Consider the following 13,593-nt stretch of genomic DNA (forward strand, 5'->3'; position numbering starts at 1 on the left):
CAGCTCTGGTGCAGCAGTGCCGTTTCAGTCTCTTTTTTGGTGGGTTTCTTTTTTTTTGCTTTGGTTCCCAAGTGTAGATGTTGGCAGGTCCCTAAAAGGAGTAGGCAGGGATGTTATCCTCCAACTCCTGTACTAAACAGTTGTAGGTGCTGTCAGGGAAAAGTGTGGACAAGGGGAATGAACCACAGTGTGCGGTCTCTAAGTGGCATCTCCCTCTGTCACTGCTGGAGACAGACTACTGGGACAGATGGACATTGGTCTGACAGGACAGAGTGTTTCTTGTGCCTACATTGCTCACCTTGTGTGGTGACATCTTAGATGTCCCAAGCTTTTAGTTTGACTTCTTAGACACCTTGGCCTCAAACCTTAGGTTTTTATATTAGTTTAAAGATTTCTAATCTAAATTGAAAATGTTAGTCAGAACTTTTTGGAAAGAGCAGTGAAGTAGGATAGAATGCGCATCTCATTCTTCAGATTTCACAGAGAATATTTCCTATAAAAAATAATGACTGGTATCAGAGTGGCATTTTTTGGACCTGGGTGATTAAAGTCAGCTAGCGCTATCTATTAAGTGACTGAAAAGGATGTTTAAAATGTTTAACTTCAGGCAACTGTTTTGAGAACTTTGGACACTTACATGTTTGTGCAAGGCTTTTCAAAATTTTGGCCCTTTTTTTTAAGGGACAGAGGCTCTTGGAATATCTCTGCCATGCAGTTGTGACAAGCAGATATGGTGAAACCAAGTTTCTGATATTTGTCTGCATATAGTATTCCTTATTTTTGATGAAAGATGACCTTATAGGGTTTCTTTGTTCTACCCAGCTTCCTGTTTATTTTTGCAAAACCTGTGGAGATCTCAAATGCATCAAGTTCCTATTCTCCTGTCAAAGTTACCCAAAGGGGTTAAAAAATTCTATAGGGAAGAAGAGAAAGGCCATGCATGCATGCATATAGGATATGATTGCATAAATCTTGTTTCATGCTAAGAACACATGCGTTATAACAGAACAAAAAGCCTTTTACTGTACTGGATTTCATGCTCCAGTGGAGTTCTGCGTCGTCTGCCACATGAATAGCAACACATGATGCTGGAGGCTGGGCTGGATTTGATGTGGTTGGGCTGGCAAGGACAAGATGTCAATAGACGACAGAGCAAGTCCCACTTATCTTGCTCTAGAGGACTTCCAGTTTTATGCTCAAGCAGATAACAGACTTCACATTTTATCCCTGCAGCAGCGTGGGCCGGTTTGGTAGTTGAAGAGCAGAGCTGTGCCACAAAAGAAATCTGTCGCCTTGCCGTGATTCCCGGGGAGGTGAGCCCTGTGTTGTCTAAGGGCTTACCTGCTACTCTCTTATCTTCAGGGGAGATACTGGCACATACAGCCCTGGGCAAATCCGGCGCTCAGCAAAGATCAGGTAGGGGAGGACAGCTAATCTGTTTAAAAATAGTACAGTCCTGAGTAAACTCCGTCTCATTTTACTGTGGCATTTAAGGACTGTAGATGTGGAGAACTGAAAAACAAAAATAGATGCTGTTTCTCCTACAGTAAGCCAGGTGGCTTAGAAAGTAACAAATCAAACCGATGGATGGAACTGGTGATGATATGCAGCAGAAGGTACTGTGTGAAGCTGTGGCAGGGACTGGGCTGGGTGTCCACAGTCTACCTTGGCCGGAGGCCCACGTCCCTCCTGGCTCGTGACTGGGCTCGTAGCCATTTTGGCCACTGCAGGGCAGCCGCAGCAAGGAGGGCTGTGGGACAGCAAAAGAGGATGTGTGAGTGGGGTGAAATGCACCTTTGACTCTTCACAGTATTAGGGGTGACTGTCCTTTCAAAAAACCAACCCCCTCCCCGCCCCCCCCGAGAAAAACAGTGGTACATCAAATTTCATTTCTGTGGGAGGAAATGAGTTTTGCTTAACCTTCAGTGAGGATTGAAGGTTCTAAATGAGTGTCTCTGTGTAGCACTGAGAAAAGCATATAATCTTTCCCAGCATTCCCTGCTATCTAATTTAGGCAGCTTTCTTTCCAGACAGATGGCAATTGAAGATTACCATCAGACATAATTAGCTTTCCTCATGTGTAGGTAAGGTAACTGAGGTGCGTTATTCAGGGCTACGAACTCCACCATAGTATGAATAGCCACTAAAAGCTAGCAGTGGAATACAGGCTGCTGTAGTGCCATTTTATAGCTCTGTATACACAGAGATACGTAATAGAACGTGTGCAAACTTTTCCATAAGCAGCTGAGTTCCCTTATAGAAACTAACAGTCACCCTCTGAAGAATTCCAGTTCTGATTTTATGTCTTTTTAGCCTGCTCCTTTGTCCTGGGTTGTTATTGTGAATTTGATTTCAGCTTTGTCTAAGGAAGCACACAATTAATGATAGTTTGAATGCTGATGTCGGATGCACCTTCATCTCTGTTCTGCTTGGAAGGCTTCTTAAGTTACAAGTTTGTTTGTTTGTTTGTTTTAAAATGCATATAGACTTACTGGCAACCTTTTCCACTGAGAAAAGATGTCAGTTAGGCCTTGACATGCTGTATTAAGTGTTGTTCAGGACTAAATTTTTCAGCTATGATATGTATCTCGTAGCTCTCAAAAATCATCACGGTAAGTACTATTTGGATATTGTATGTGGTAGTTTTTCCTGTATTGACATTTAAGAAATAAAACAAAGCACTAAAAGCCTTTAGGGGATCAGATACAGGCTCTGCTGCAACCTGTACAACAGTTCTTTGTTAGCTCAAAAACATTTTATGTCCATGAAACATTCTCATAGTTATGAAGTTGCTCGTTAGAGCTCTTCATATGTTGTTGCTGGTATAAATAATATTTTTGAGCCTTACTGCTGAGAAAACAAAGCTACATACGAAGAAGGCTTTTTGAAAATAGCCGTAATATTTTCTGGTTTGGCACTGTCTATTTATGTTTAGCTTTCTTATAGTAGTTAGCAGTTGAGATGTGCATTCTGATTAATTTTCAAGTTCCAAAGGCAATGTGAATGTATTTATTGCAATGATGAATTAATGCCTTACATTTCCAGTGCTCTCAATGTTATCAGGCAAGCTGCTCAAACTCTTGGTGTCCTGCAGCTTTTGCCAGAGCTGGCAGGATCCCTGACCTGGGAAACTTTCAAGGCGTAGTAGTCGTGTGGGCTAAGTGCCACCACTTATCACCATTTTCCTTCGTCCCTGAATTAATTTAGCTTTACACTTTTCAGTGACTTGTTTTGCTGCATTCCTGAGAATCCCAGAGCTCTCAGTTGGCACACATGCATTGAAGCCGATTGACTTGCAGAATCTGCTTCTGGGGTAAATTCCATCTCTAGCAGATGCAGATTTGCGAGTTTTTGTGGTTTGTTGGGTTTTTTTGTTGTTGGTTTGTGGTTTTTTTTTAAGCAGTTGAGACAAGATAGGGAGCATCAGCAAAAATCAGTCAACTAAATGTTTGGGGCTGTGACTACAGGCATGCTTTACATGTTGTTTAAAAGAAAATTAAACTGCTCAGTTTTGTATGCTTGTAGGAGCCTGTTCACACCTATTTGCTGAGCTGCTTAATCCATGCAACCGTGCATAACTTGTTGCTTTTTAAAATATGGGGACTAAAAATGCCGACAAAAAGAGCTGTGACATCAGATGGTGACAGTCCATGCATATACGGACTTAAGTATACCTGGGGCTTGCAGATGATGCTGTGAAAATTAGTCATACAAAAAGCAACTGTGGCTCTTTAGGGACAGATTCTGACACCAGTACAGTTCAGGATTTGTACTGCTATCACTAAGTGAAAAATTAGTCTAATTTCCTTGGAACTGTTGATGTAGATGGGGAGCATTTCATTCTTCGCATGCCGGTAGCGAAGCAAGAAAACTGTCACTCTCAGTGGTTGTGGGTTTTTTGTGTGTTAAGTTTTATTTGTTGTTGTTTTTTTTTGTTTTTTTTTTTAATGTTCCCTCTGCCCTTGAGAGCCCTAATTTTCCTTGTGAGTGGGTTGGTTTTTTTTTTTTTTTTCTGGTGATTTATTTTAAGCCTAGGCTAGAGATTATTCTTCATTTTCCCCAAGCTGACTGGTAGATTTAATTTTGTAATTCCCAACCATTTTTGTGAGAGCTGAAGTTAAATCACTGGCTCTGTATCAGCCAGAGCTGGATGTTTATATATCCTAGGCATTATTAGAAGACAAAATGTGCTTTGTTTTAAGGTGAATTTAATGCTGTAGTGAATGTGCACATATAATACAGATAAAATTCTCTGGCTGGACCTTTATTTAGGTTGGTCGTGGTTTCTGAGGGGGGAAAAATGGTGAGCTGGTGGTTTGTAACTGAACCATTTTGAAACCTGACTAGTTTGGCTATTTCCAGGCTTTTCTCCTTCTGCCCTTTTCCATCTTTTCTCTCTGGGAAACCTCGGAAGGATTTTGCGTTTGACCTCAAGCCTCTGACTCTGCAGGCATTCATGGACAAAGAACAGTGGGTGTGAATGAATAACTGGTGTTGTAGCGGGATGTGTATCTTGCTAATAATAATTTTCTGATTTCTCAAGCATTGTGTATATATGTCTGCTGTCTTTATTGTTTAAAAAGAGGTAAAGAAGCAAACCAAATGAAAACCATGATGCTCTTTTCCTTCACAAAGAGCAGTTCAAGTTGACAGAAACTTTTTCAAGTTGACAGAAACCTTTTCAGTTGTGCAAGTCAAGGTATGATGAGAAAATTACTTGAACTCTGACCCCCAGAACATGTTGCATGGCTTTTTTATGTTCCTGGCTTTCTGGAAGAAGTGCTGAAGGATGAGGGAAAACATCGGCTCAGAGGGACCGGTGTTGTCACTACAGCGTGCGTTAGTTGCTGTGTCGATTTGTAACACCTGTTCTCTGTGTGTTTTGCTCTATCATGCATTATAGTGACACCTGCGATGTGTAATATATAAAGTAGCAGCCTAGCCTAGGCTGGCTAGAGCTTTAAAGGTTAATCTGGGAAAGTGCAACAGAGCTGGAATAAATCACTCAGCTAAAGCTGTGTTACTGAATTTGTGATTAATTTTTTTTTTTTAAGTTAGAGCTGGATTTGTGTTTGCTTTGATTAAAGCTCTGGGAGTTGAGGAAGAAGAGCTGTTTGTGCTCAGCTCATACCTGTTTCCAACTTTGTATGCACAGATTAGCTTTTGACTGAACCCAGAGTAGTTAGTTTTGTACTGCCTGCATCTCTGTGGCTGCTGGGCATGATGGTAACTACTGGTTTGTGTTCAAGTGCACTGGGGGAAGAAGGAAAAAAAAGTGTATTGGGGGGAAGGCCTGTGGAGGGACAGGACAGGAAAAACATATGGACATGTTTGTTCCTGATTTCTGTGCACCTTTGCATAAATTTCCCACTTCCTTCTAGTCCTTATCTCAAAGCACAAAAGCAGGCAGGAAGCTGAGGCTGTGGACTTGATCTTACTTTCAATCATAATTATAGGCAAGGTTTCTGGAAATATGTGGTACTTAGAAAGTACCAGTTAGATGAGAATCCAGTAGTTATTACTGTTTCTCTTCCCTTCAAAGCCACAAGTTGGATTTGGATCTCCCCAGGGCTGACTTTTAAACTCAAGTTAGCAGTGTTTAACTGTACTACAAAAAACTGTCTTGCAATGAACCCCAAGCCTTTGTGGGACCTTAGGAAATACTGTTTCCTGTCTTGGAGGGGAAAAGTAATTAAAAACAACATTTGCCAGCTGAGAAATATCAAACTAGTTATCTCTTTTACGGTTGCAGTTTTAATTGTGTGTCTATACCATGCAATGGAGCATGCAGTGACCTTGAGCTGGTGCCAGTGATCCATGTTGTGCTGTGATAATTTGAGCCAAAATGTTAGCTTTGTACTCCTGTTTTTCGTGAGCGGAGCTAGTGTTTGGTGTCAGTATAAGTGACGTTACATTTTGCATTGGTAGGCCCAAAAGTGCTGTCTCTGTGAAACAATGCACAGCATTCATTGTGACACCTCTGAGAATAGCAGGTTTTTTGCAGCCAAAAGGGGGACTGTTTCAGTAAGCTTTAAAAAGCTTGTCACAACTTGACCTAGGCTTGTACACGTGTCTTCTTGCAATCCAAGAAACAGTCTGAGTTCACACAACCTCCCTTTTTCTCTGGCCGTTGCATTTTTGCCACTGTTGGGCACATGTGAAAGCTCCTGCTTGCTCAGGCAGAGGGAGGGAAAAAGAGAGAAAAAGGAGCTATACCACTGAACAGATGATACTGTGCTGCATAAAAAGGAGCTAAGAACAAGAGAGTCTGTCAACGGTTAGGGCTGGGCTGGCCGCTAAATGAATGACAGATGCTCTCTAATAAGCCCACAGGGGGAGGGAAAAGGGAATAAGACAGAGACATGGCTTGGAAAACTAAAGCAGCTTTAATAAAATAATAGTACTAATAAGAAAATAATTAAAATAATAGAATATATACAAAACCCAACCCTACCCCACCACCAATAGCAGCCATCACTGATATTGTGGAGTGGGCCAGGGAAGCCCCTAGGCTCAGCAGCAGAGGGATACAGGAGCTGGATTCGGGAACTTAGAATCCAGGTCAAAAGCAGAAGAATGGACCGAGTCCTCCTTGGATGCTGGCCATTGAGGAAAAGGGACCTAACCCCTGCAATCCCTCAGATTTATGGTGAATATGATGTATATGGGATGGAATACTTTGGCTGTTCTGCCTGCTCTTCCTTGGAGGTGCGATCTTTTCACTTCTTTGTGACGCTTTTACTTCCCAGCACTTCCAACATATTACACACGGTTTAGCAGTGACCTTGGTTACTGTAGGAACAAGGGCAAGCAAGAGCCTTTCTGCGTGCCAGTCCTTGGTAGTAACTATAAACATCAGGTGTTATCACTTCAGAAGCAGACACTCTCTGCAAAAATATGCTGTGCCCTTCAGGAAGCGCAGCCTCTTAGAAGAGATGAAGCTGAAAAGTAAAATCTGAACAGATTGGTTCTGGTTTAGCTCAAACCAGGAGAGAGTCTGAGTGTGGTGGTAAGACTGTAAGAGTAAGCCAGCACCTCCAGGCCTTTTGCAGCTTTTGCCAAACTCTGACTATTGATGGCATGTTTCCCTGGAAAGCTACAAATTCAGATTTTTCAGATCTTGTCTGAAATGTTGAAGCCCTTTGGTTTGGCTAAAACAAGCCACCGTACCCGATTTCTTGCATTTATAGGTGGTAATGGGAATGAAGTAAGAGCACAGAGCTGGAGATGGAGGTTTGGATAAATGTATTGCTGTCTCTTGATCCAGAGTATGTTTCACCACTAGCAGGGTGATGAAAGGGAGGGAGGCAAGTGCTTGGGCCCTAAACCCAATCTATTAACTTTTGGAGCCTCTCCTGAATTAGTGTGCAGCTGTGCCAAAGGTAAAAGGTGGACGCAGCTCTAGTCTCTATCTCTCCCCAGTCAATGTGGCAGAGGTTGCCCCATTTCTGGCTATAGTAGCTGATAAAGAACAAGAGTTGACAAAACCTACAAAATGTCACTGCTACTTTGATGCTACATCTCCTGGACATGTTTGTCTGCTGTTTAGTACTTGGAGAAAATACTATCTTGCTATTTCTTTTCACGTCTTCTGCTGTAGTTGGAGAAGGGGGAAATGTTAGGGGAAACACTGGAAATCTTCCTTGATGAAGAGAAGGTGTCTCTATGGGAAGTCGGTTGACTTTCACAAGTTACCAAGATGCTGTGGAAGTAAATGGTTACCTTGGTACGCTCTTGGAGAGGAAGAAGGCGCCAGTTTTCAGAGTCAGCAAATGCTTCCTCTACTCCTCTATTCTCAAGAGATTAGGGCAGAAAGAGTCTGAAAATGTCTTTTCTTCCAATGCTGGAAAAATCTTTAACTACTGTAATGATCGTATGTGTTGTGTGATGGTGGAAGCCTCTAATGTCGTGTTGATGTCTTAGGTTTTTTTTTTTAATGTCATGCTTTTGCATTGGCCTTAAGGAACAGGAGCCAGTGCTTTGGTTTTGTGTGGGGTGGGGCAAATTAGCAAGATTTTTTTCCGCTTAACGTTAAACATACTGCTTCAAAACCAAGTCACTGTTGTCAGCAAGCTGGAAATGTAGTTTTAATTCAAGGCCACTAAGATAATCCAATATATCTTCCTTTCCTCATTAAAATTTAATATTTCTGAGGAGTTCTTTTTCTTAATACACTAAAATCAAAAGGAGCATTGGAAATGAAAAAAATTAAGGAGTGTGTGAGGGAAGGCACTAGACTGACTCAGCCACTTCAGTACCTTTAAGACTCGTGCTCCAGTGCTATTGTAATGTCGCTACAGTGCTTCCTTCCTGAAGAGGGGGAGAATTGATGAACAATGCGTGTACTTAGAGCAAAACTGGAAGAGTTAATGATTAATAAGTGTATAGATTTGGCAGAGGCATACAGCTGTGTGCCATAATGTGCTTGTGTTTTGGCAGCTTAACTCGAGACAAATGAGGACATGAGAAGACTCATTCCTTGGTTGTCCTTTTGCTGCATAGTTGTTCCACTGGGCATGCACTATACCCTGACCAGAATGAAGCAGTGCTGCAGGACTGGTTATTACAGGGGAGCCCACAAAATATTGACTCCATCTTAAAAAATCGGATGTTTCTTTTTAAACCTTTTAAGTTTTGTTTTGTTTTGCTTTCGCACTGTTTCTTTAAATTGAAAGGTCCTCTCAAAGTGCTGGTTTTAAGCTCACTTCCTTTCCTCCCCCACAACTACAAGGGTTAGGAATTTGAGGTCTGAGTGAGCTGAAAATTTCATGCTGTTTGTTAATGGCAGCAGCAAGAAGTTAAACTGTCACACTAGGTATGGAAGTAAGATTGTTTCAAGATGAGCAATATTTGATTTAGTGTAGTAACCACTTTTTAGTTAACTACTTAACTGTTTACTTTAGTAACAGTCAAAGGTGTTTTGCAAAATAAGTCAGAAAAGCCTCCTGTATTATATTATTAACACCTAATTTTTAGGAAGAAAGCAAAAGCAAGGCTTACAAACTTTATGAAAAAAGGTGATCGTAGTGTGGTCATTTGATTGCCCAGTCCTAGCAGCTGTCGTTTCCTGCACGATTATTTTTCCTGTGGCCTGGCTTCATCAACTGCGTATGTAAGCTGAAAGGCAAAGAGAGGCTGCAAGACAGTGGCTGATTCCAGATACCACACTTGGTGAAGTAGCAGAATGAGGACTAGTTTTAGGTAAAAATGCAGCTCTGACAAGGATGTTTGTTCCCATCCACCAAGGGAAGAAAAAACCTAGCCTCTGGGCTTATACAGCTCATTTGCCATAGACCCTAATGCTTCTCTGTGATGGGTTGGTGGGTGCTGGAGTGGACCCATCTGTCTATAGGGAGATGCAGGCTGACTCCTAATTCTGTAACAGTCAGTCTTGCCTAATTCTGTAATTGTAACTCTGTCTTGGCAGGGGTGGGAAGTCAAACCGTGGAAATCGGCTTAGATTCCTATTAAAAAATAGGCATCAATCTTTTTACAACACATATGCGTCCTGTTGCTTGCTTACTTTGAGCAAATTGACTGGTTAACACTCAACGTCAGGCATGGGCATGCTGGCTTTCTCACCCCTTTTGTTGTGTGGCTCACCGTAGGCTTTTTTGAAAGAGGAAGGAATTGAATAGTTGAGTTCCAGCTTTGTCCTCCTTGTTTTGCTTAACTCTGACTGACCTTGACCTAAGGGCACCATGACCTCTGTCAGCCAGATTGATGAGCTTAAATCAAGATGCCAGGTCTTATGTTCTGAAAAATAAACTGGAACAGGACTGTCATTTTACATCTGAATCGTGTCTTCTCAATTGCCTGTTTTCCTGTATCTCTGACTACAGGAATTTTCTAGTGCAATATTTGCATTGTAGGAGTTTGTTTTCCTTTGATTAACTTTCTGCAACACTCAGCTATTTTAAAATAGGGAGAGCTGGGAAATGCTGTCACCATTAAAAATACACCTGGAATAATTTCTTCCTTAAACAATGCAACGGTTCTGTTTACTAAACCAGGTTAAGGAAATCGTCACTAAAAAGACAGTTTTTCTTGACTACAGAACTTTCTCTTCAAAGCACTGAATGAAGCCAGACACTGGCAGATGGGATAATAGGACACTTTTATAATTAAAGACCATTTAATGTTCCTAAGAGCTGAGTTAGGTACACCCTTAATAATGTTACATTGTCATGTATATACCAGTCTGGAAATACAATCCTGTTTGAAGAACAAGGTTGACTTACATTCTCTTGTTTTAATAAATTTCTTTGCAAGTTCTGCAAGTATCTTTGTAAATACTTTATGAACAGAAGAGTTTGTTTTCTTTTCCCCATTTGTGAGTAATAGTTGTGAATAATATTGTTTTTAGAAGGCTCTTTATAGGCAGCTTTGCCTTGTCTTCTTTGTGTTTTGTAGGTTGGTCTGACTCTTGATCAAAGTTTTCTTTTATACTGCAGTCAGCAAAATCAGCAATTGGTTGTTAATTTTGGAACTTTATCTGAACAGCTGGTTCATTATGTTCTGTTGTTTATCATAGAACAGTTTGAGTTGAAAAGGACCTTAAAGATTATCTCATTCCAACCCTCTGCCATGGTCAGGGACACCTTGCACTAGATGAGGTTCCTCAAAGTCTTATCCAGCCTGACCTTGAACACTTCCACAACTTCTCTAGGAAACTTGTGCCAGTGCCTCACCATCTTCACAGTGAAGAACTTCTTGCTAATGCCTAATCTACCTTGTTCTGGTTTAAAGCCATTACCTCTTGTCCTGTCACTACATGCCCTCATAAAGAGTTCCCGCTCTCTTTTTCCTGTAAGGCCCCCTTTAAATATTGGAAGGCTGCTATAAGGTCTCCCTGGCAGTCTTCTTTCCTCCAGGCTGAACAACCCCAACTCTTTTGGCTTGTCCTCATAGGAGAGTTGCTCCAGACAGCCCTCCTCTGGAACTGCTCCATCAGTCCATGTCCTTCTTGCATTGGGGACTCCAGAGACGGATGCAGTAATGCAGGTGTGGTCCCACAGGAGCAGAGCAGAGGGGGAGAATCATCTCTCCTGACCTGCTGGTGAAGTTTCTTTTAATGCAGCCCAGGATATGGTTGGCTTTTTGGGCTGCCAGTGCACATTGCTGGCTCATGTTCAGTTTTTCACCTACCGGCCCTTCTCTACAGGGCTGCTCTCAATCCACGCATCCCCCAGCCTGTATTTGTGCTTGGGATTGGCCCAACCCAGGTACAGGACCTTGTACTTGGCCTTGTTGAACTGTATGAGGTTGGCATGGGCCCACCTCTCCAGCCTGCCAAGGTCCCTCTGAACCTGAAGTTTGCATTAATTGAATTTGGGAGTGAAAAGTAAACAATTTATTTCCACTTTAGTAGGGTATTTTAGCAAACTGTTGCAAAGCGGGAGATAAATACCAGTTAAAATACTGAATAAAAAATACTTGGCTAAAATTGGTTAATACTTGGTTAAAATACACTATTTCTGATACAGGCCGGGATGCCGTCGGCCTTCTTGGCCACCTGGACACGCTGCTGGCTTGAGCTCAGCCAGCTGTCCACCAACACCCCCAGGCCCTTTTCTGCCAGGCAAGTCTCCAGGCTTTCTGCTCCAAGCCTGTCCCAAGGGCAGGACCCAGCACTTGGCTATGTTGAACCTCATACAATTGGCCTCAGCCTGTCCAGGTTCCTTTGTCAATCCCTCCTACCCTCAAGCAGACCCAACACTCCCACCCAACTTTGTGTCGTCTGCAAACTGACTGAGGGATGCGCTTGATCCCCTCATCCAGATCACTGATAAAGATATTGAACAGAACTAGCCTCAACACTGAGCACTGATGAACACCACTTGTGACTGGCTGCCAATTGGATTTTACTCCGCTTGCCACCGCTGTTTGGGCCTCGCCATCCAGCCAGTGTTTCAGCCATTGAAGAGTACACCTGTCCAAGCTATGAGCAGCCAGTTTCTCCAGGAAAATGCTGTGGGAAATGGCAACAAAGGCTTTACTAAAGTCCAGGTAGACAACATCCACAGCCTTTCTCTCATCCACTAAGAAGGTCACCTTGTCATAGAAAGAGATCAAGTTATTCAAGCAGAACCTGCCTTTCATAAATCCACACTGACTGGACCTGATCACCTGGTTGCCCTGTACATGCCATGTGAGGGCACTTGAGATGATGAGCCATTTGTTCTTAATGATGCTTGACTAAATCTAGTAGGTCAGTTTTCTTGTAACATTCTTGCAATTTGAGGGAAAGACTTCGCAAAAACTCATGGTTTGCCCTAGAAATTGAGAGTGACTGTCAGAAAAAACCCAACCTGTAATGACTCTTCTTGAAGAGTCAAGGGAGTTGGGGCTGTAAGGGAGGCAGTGTTACTTCCAAATGAGGGATGAAAGGTTGAAATTACGACAGCTGCAGCCTATGGGAATTTTGTCCAGAACAGAGTAGGACAGCCTGGAGGATGTACTGAAGGTCGATAGATCATAGAATCATAAAATGGCCTAGGCTGGAAGGGATCTTAGAGATCATTTAATCCAACCTCCCTGTCATGGGCAGGGACACCTCTCAACTAGATCAGGCAACACATGGGGACCAAACAGGGATGATAACTTGTTCATTGCATGGCTTCGTTGCTGGTAGATGCTGTTCTAAAACACCATCTCTAACCGTACAATTACACTCCTGAGAAGGATATGGGGGGGAAAAAATAAATAAGGAAGTGGTGGCTTGTTGTACTCAAGTTACTGTAACAAATATTCACTGCTAGGTATTTCTATAGGGGTGAAGCTATGTAAGTGGCAGTAGTTTGCTTCTCAATTTCTAATAACAAAAAGTAGTGTTCTCTAGTAGTTTCTCAGCCTTTAATACAAGGTATGATTTTTAACAAATTACCAGCATGAAGCATATTGCTGTAAATCATTTGGATTATATCTACCTTGAGTTTTATTGCCTTAGGGCTGTTTTAACACAGTTTTAAAATAACAATAACTCTAAATATTCTAAAAAGCAACGTGGAATTTAGAAAATTAAAACAAAACCCCTGCAACTAAACAAACCATACAGCGAAAAGCTCTGCTCTTAGAAAATGCAGCAGTATATTTAGATATGGCTTGTTTTTGCTGGACAGCCGTTTGTTACCTTCACTTAAAAAATAAAGATATGCAAGTAGGTGTTTATGCATTGTGTGCATTGAACCTGCTTACCATGATGGAGGAGAAATGAAAATGATAGACGATAGAGCCGTTCAGTAAATTTCCTCAGTAACTTGTAGCTGGAATGGCTGGTTTGGACGTTCACAAAATTAACAACAGCAGTTCATTCATACCTACTGAAAAGGCAGCTCAGTGTGTTAGATGTGAGCAATGCAGAACTTGCCTTTTCCCCACTGTGTTTTGCCAGACACATGAGCTTCCAATATTCCTCTGGTTTTCTTTTACTAGACTGTGCAATGAGGTGAAAACTGTGAAAAACGAACACTTTCTTTTCTATTTCTCCGTAACTTACTAAGTTCCACAGATTGGGTCCTAACTTCTCTTCCTTGCTTTGCTATGTGTGAAAATAACTTTTTTTTTTTTTTTTTTTATCGCTTGAGCAACGGA

Source organism: Apaloderma vittatum, unplaced genomic scaffold (assembly GCF_000703405.1).
Source record: "Apaloderma vittatum isolate BGI_N311 unplaced genomic scaffold, ASM70340v1 scaffold13050, whole genome shotgun sequence".
Lineage (NCBI taxonomy): Eukaryota > Metazoa > Chordata > Aves > Trogoniformes > Trogonidae > Apaloderma > Apaloderma vittatum.